Source organism: Echinops telfairi, unplaced genomic scaffold (assembly GCF_000313985.2).
Source record: "Echinops telfairi isolate 266 unplaced genomic scaffold, ASM31398v2 ScPeMD7_9;HRSCAF=40, whole genome shotgun sequence".
In the NCBI taxonomy this organism is placed as follows: Eukaryota; Metazoa; Chordata; class Mammalia; order Afrosoricida; family Tenrecidae; genus Echinops; species Echinops telfairi.
In genome coordinates, this window is record NW_022103906.1 from 69276874 (window position 1) to 69282848 (window position 5975).

Consider the following 5975-nt stretch of genomic DNA (forward strand, 5'->3'; position numbering starts at 1 on the left):
TTTTATTTTACAGGTGAGAAAACTCATGGACATAATTTTCATGGAATAATGTGAGGTTTCATGAGGTTCATATTGTGTGGCATATGTAGTGTAGCTTAAATAAGGACCAAGTGCTATAAAGGGTAATATTTTTAAAAATCATTTTATTGGGGGCTTTTACAACTCTTATCACAATCCATACTTACATCCATTGTGTCAAGCACATTTGTACATTTGTTGTCATGATCATTCTCAAACCATTTTCTTTCTATTTTAGCTCTCGATATCAGCTCATTTCCTCCCCTCTCTCCCTCACCCTCTCTGCCTCATGAACTCTTGATAATTTATAAATTATTATTATTTTTTTCATGTCTTACACTGTCCAATGTTTCCCTTCACCTACTTTTCTGTTGTCCATCCCCCTGGGAGGGGGTTATATGTAGATCATTGTGATCAGTTCCCCCTTTCTATCCCACCTTCCCCTTCCCCTCCTGGTATTACTGCTCTCATGATTGGTCCTGAGGGGTTTATCTGTCCTGGATTCCCTGTGTTTCCAGCTCTGATCTGTACCCGTGCACATAAAGGTCACCATTTTAACATGAGTAACAAATTCTCAAGATGCTTGGGCCTTGTTGGTCCTTATGCTCCAGCGAGATGATTGATAGGATTTTATCCCATAAAATAACAAAGATATTTCTAAGGGGGACCAGAGGCAGATAGAAAACATAGATTTAGGAATTCCTTCTTATGACATGGCCCTGCATAATACGCTCCCTCATGAAGGAAACACAGGAGAGATGGGTGCTATTGCAAAGTGTGGTTACGAAATTAGATGGTTCCAGGCTATCAGAAAGAATAATAGTGCTTGTGGTCTTCAACTCCATTTAAGTGAGATGTCAATGAAGCTTGTAGGTAGGAAGCACACCGACATCCGTGATCCAAGCTTAAAAGTGCTGGGGATGACAGTGGAAGCCCACAATACATTGGCAGGAACCTCACAGGGAATAAATTCCTGGTGATTTCCCTATCACCACAATTCAAGGATGGGAATAACCTGGTGATCAGACAGAGTGTTGTAGAGATGACTACAGTAGAATAAAATGATAACTCTGACTTGAATGGCCAAAACCTTGTCATCTAATCTCCCTTTTGATACACTTTATCCTTGATGTGGTTTTTAATACTTTCTGTTTTCTTTTTTATATTGAGGTTTATCTCTGTTGTATTTTATCACTGTTGGGAGCCTTCATGGCTCAGTTTTGTATTTTTCTTTCTTTCTTTCTTTTGTATGTGAACTCCAGGATGGATGAGTCTATGGAGATAATAATTAGAATAATCTGACATGGGAGGCAGGTGTAGTTAATGGGGAGCTGATATCAGCAAGTGCAAGGAGGAAGAAAATGTTTAGAAATTGACTGCTTGATGTGATTGAACTACGGAATGTTATGATATCTAAATTAGGTCCTAATAAAATTGTTTGGAAGGGAAAAAAAGGAAGCCGTGTCTACTTAAATAGTCTACAGAAAGGAGGAAGATGATCAGATGGCAGATCACATATTCATGTCTCTCTCTCTCTCTCTCTCTCTCTCTCTCTGTGTCCAATCCTTTAATATATAAAGCTCTGGACACATGGTCAGTATTCTATACACAGGATTCAATATTGTTTCATTCCCTATGCATCTTGGTTTGTCAAAAGGTGCTGCTTGTAAAATTTGGAGATATTTGTAAGCCTATAAGCTTTTTCTCCTTCCTTTCTTTTTGAATCTTCTCTATTTATTTTAACTCACAAAATATCGCTCTTGTATTTGAAAAGAGATGTATGATTCCCCAATAAAATGATTTAAAAAAAAAGAAATTTTAACACTAGATTGTAAAAAAAATTATTTAATGATTAGGTAAATTATCCATAATCGCCCAGCCAGAAAGAGGCAAAGTCAAGATTTTTTAAAACCAGATATGAATGATGAAAGAGTAAGATTCATGGAGGGTGTGGAGGGAGGGGAAAAAAGAGGAGTTTATACCAAAGGCTCAAGTTGAAAGAAAGTGTTTTGGAAATGATGATGGCAACATATGTACAACTGTGTGTGTACAATTGAATGATGGATTGTTATAAGATTTGTAAGAACCCCCAAATAAAATGATTTTAAGAAAAGAGTAAACTAAGCAGACCATCCCTCTCTATTCCACTGGCTATTTGGGTCTGGGGGCTCCCCTGAGGCCCCCAGATACTTACATGCTTCCTTCAAATGCAGCAACAGAACTATAGATTAGAAGACTTTCCGCAGTAAGAGAAGCTAGAGATACGGTGTTTACCTTCCGCATCTCTTTTATGGATGGGTACTGAGAGACCTGGAGAGGTAAAGCGTGAAAGAAATAGAAATAAGTCTGCCTTTCCAGGCTCAGGGCAATTAGTTATTTCTGTGAGTGTTAAATTAATTTCTGTTAAATACCAGTAAAATGTTGCAATTTCACAATGTAAATTCCACAAAATGTTTAGTGAATAGATTCATATATATTTTTAAAAGCAAAAATTGTATTAAGTCTCTTAAAATTCTGGTCTCCATTTAAAAAATTTTTCTTTAGGGTACAGATTATGTCCCTCTGTCTTAAAGAGTTCAAAAGGTTCTGATGACTCAATAAATAACCTGTTTTGAGTCTCAGTCAATAGATCTGTTTTGATATATTGTGACAGTCAGCTAGGGTTTGAGCCATGTTCTAATTTGACAGGTATTATGATGATTGCAATGATGTACATAATAAAAGCTCTAGAACAAAGCAATCTCACTCATACCAGGAGGCCTACTTGAAGAGCTATGAGACCTGTCAAGTGTTTGCACTCATTTGGCCTGACAGCCCTTCTGAATGTCTTATCTCTCTTTATGGGTTTCACAGTCAGCCGTCCTTTACATAGAAAGAATGGCTTCTACATTTGAAATTGCCTAAAAGGCCCAGGAAACCTAGATGAACAAGACAAGTTTATTCAAACACATTAGTAAAATGTGTTTTCACACGAAGAATTTTGCAGGGTAAAAGGGAAATTGCAGCTTTATGTTTCAGATGACAGTGATCTGTACAAATGCCACATAGAGTGTCCCCACACAAATGTCTGTGCAAAAGGTAAGCGATATTGTGAGTGCAAGGGCATGACTAACTCTTCTTTCTAATCGTCTTCCATTGTATAGTTCTGTAAGCATATTTGACTGGAACTCTGTTATCAGAAACAGTTTCTCTTTTCTCACTAAAACCCCAACCAAAGTCACTGTCATTGAGTCAATGCCAGCTCACGGTGTCCCTATAAGACAAGGTGGCCCTGTCCTTTATAAGACTAGACAGTCCCATCATTCTCTCTCAAGGCAGCTGATGGTTTCGAACTGTTAGCCATAACCACTGGTCGTGATTGCACATACCCACTACAACACCAGGGCTCCTGCTTTCCTTACTAGCAGGATTTTAATTGTTCCAAAGGTATTGGAGTGAAAGGCCATTAGGCTTTTCCCCATTGGATGTACTTCAGTGAGTACTAGAAAGTACTCCTTGGGTAAGGGTTACTTTCTTTACAACTAAAATAGGTCATCATCTGTAAAAGAAGCTATAGAGTGAAATTTTAGCTCTGCCAACTATGAGTTGCATTGCTTTATAAATTTTTCCCCCTCTGAAACTTATCATAGAGAGAGCCAGTTAAAAGTTATTAGGATGAGTACGTTAGCCCAGGTGGACTAGAGAAACAACTTAATAGACACTCATGGGTATAAGAAAGAGTTTTATATAAAGAGTAATACCACATTAAGAAAATATCCCAGCCTAGTCCAGATCAAGTTCATAAGTCCAATATGAGCCTATATGTCCTATACCAAGCTATAAATCCCTCTTCAGACTCATGTAAAGCATGAAATAATACCAAAGACAGGAAGATCACAGGCCAGTGGGTGGAAAGTCATGTGGATCCAGTGGCAGAGGAAGCATCTCAGTGTTAGCAGGGGTCTCCACGTGGCTCCTCCAGCTCCAGGGCTCGAGTGTAGCTCCATGTGTCTTTTCAGCAGAAAGATGAAATAGAGCATCTGTGTGTATCTGTCCTTCAGTGAGCTATTTACCTCCATGGTGCCTCCAGATGAAGTCATCAAGTTGCGACCTGATTGGCAGGCTAGACTCCACCCCATTCACTCTTAATCGTCTCATGTGGACACCAGATTATATAATTGCTATAGTGAGCAGCGTGTGCTATGGCCTGGAACTGTTCAGTGTTGGTTCCCATTGATAGAAATTTCTCACTTTAAATAAGACAAAATAAGACCTTTGAAATAAAACCAAATCATGCAAACACTAGAACAAATGGTATATATAGGTTACTAATTATTATAATAATATATGTTATTAATCTATACCATAATTGATATGCAACTCATTAATAATCAGGGAAAACACAGTGAAAGATCACTGTAAACTCATTAAAATGATTAACATGAAAAAACTGCCAACTTCAAGTACAGTGGCGATGTGGAGCAACTCGATCTCTTTTCCATGGCTGGTGGTAGTCTCCTGGGGTAGTCACATTGAAGTTGAAGATATACATCCACAATTAACCAACAATTCTCCTTCTAGGTATGCCCACAACAAAAATGAATAAACATGTGCATCAGAAGACAAAATGTGATAACATTAAGCATGGCACTGTTTGTAGTAGTAGAAACTGGAAGTGACCCAAATGTCCATTAAACAGCAGCTAAATGATGGCACAGTTATCCAATCGAATATTGTACAACAGTGAAAAAGAATGATGATCTGTGATATACAACAGCTGAGCCAATCTCACAAATATAATGTTGAGCAAAAGATGACAGACTTGAATCTCTACTGTATGATTTTACTTCCATAAACCTCCAAAACAGGCCATTGAAGACACCAGGGGCAACGCCATTCATTATCTTGGGAGGCAACGCTGAGCAATAACTTGAAGGGTCTTCCCAGAGGCAGATAATGGTCTCATTCTTGATGTGTCCGTCTTATTTTCCAGGCAGTTACTATGTGCAAATGGCAGGAACTGTACATTTGTAATTTGTACACACTGTATGAAAATAAAAAACAAAAACATGCTAGTCATCTTCAGACTCTGCCAGGTGAAGTTACTAATGGAGGCAAAGTTACCTAATGCACCAGTGATCTGGAGACTAATCATATTAATTAATTCATGGCATTGTTCAGACTCTGAGGAAGAGACTTTTTCTATTGCTTATTAAACAAAACCCTTTTTGTGTGTTTGTGCTATGTAATACCATCTGTAATAAACCACTGGAAGCCATATTCTAGGTTGTGATTTTTGCTTTTTCTCTTCTTTTGGTAACCATCTTGAATAAGATCAATTGGTTTTCATTAAAGGCAATTTAGTGGTTCTTTTGTGGTAGATACTATTGGAATGGGGGAAAAGTTTAGATGTTTTGGAAATAAAACTTGCTACACTGTGTGATTTAGAGTCCTCTTTTTTGGAAAGCACTTTGTTTTATTCTTTATACCATTCTATTATTTATACGTGACTTCAGAGCAAGTGAAACATATAGTCTGGTTATTGTCAGGATATGGAGGAAGCCAAAACAGTGTGGAAAGAACTTGTAAATTCTTTCATGTGACAGTTGTAAGCATGATTTTTCGATGTGTATACAGTGACTTGGATATCCTGTCTTGAGGAAGAGGCACTGTCACTTCTGAAAGGGAGAAGAAATAAAATTAGCTATGGAATCATGCCGAATGATGTTAGGGCCACCTTTCAGTGGTGCCAATTTTGTTGGTGTAGTTTCCAGGCCTGTCAGAGAGGCCGACGCTGGTGTAATGCAGGACAATTTTGCATACAGAAGAGGAATATAATGTTATTGGTTTCCTCTTCCTGGCACAGAAGGAAATAGGATTTTTACGAAGGTATGTCGAAAAGTATTGCTACTAAAGATCTCGTTCATACATGCACAGGTTTATTCCAAACAAAACACGTTTCCTTGATCGATAGATGG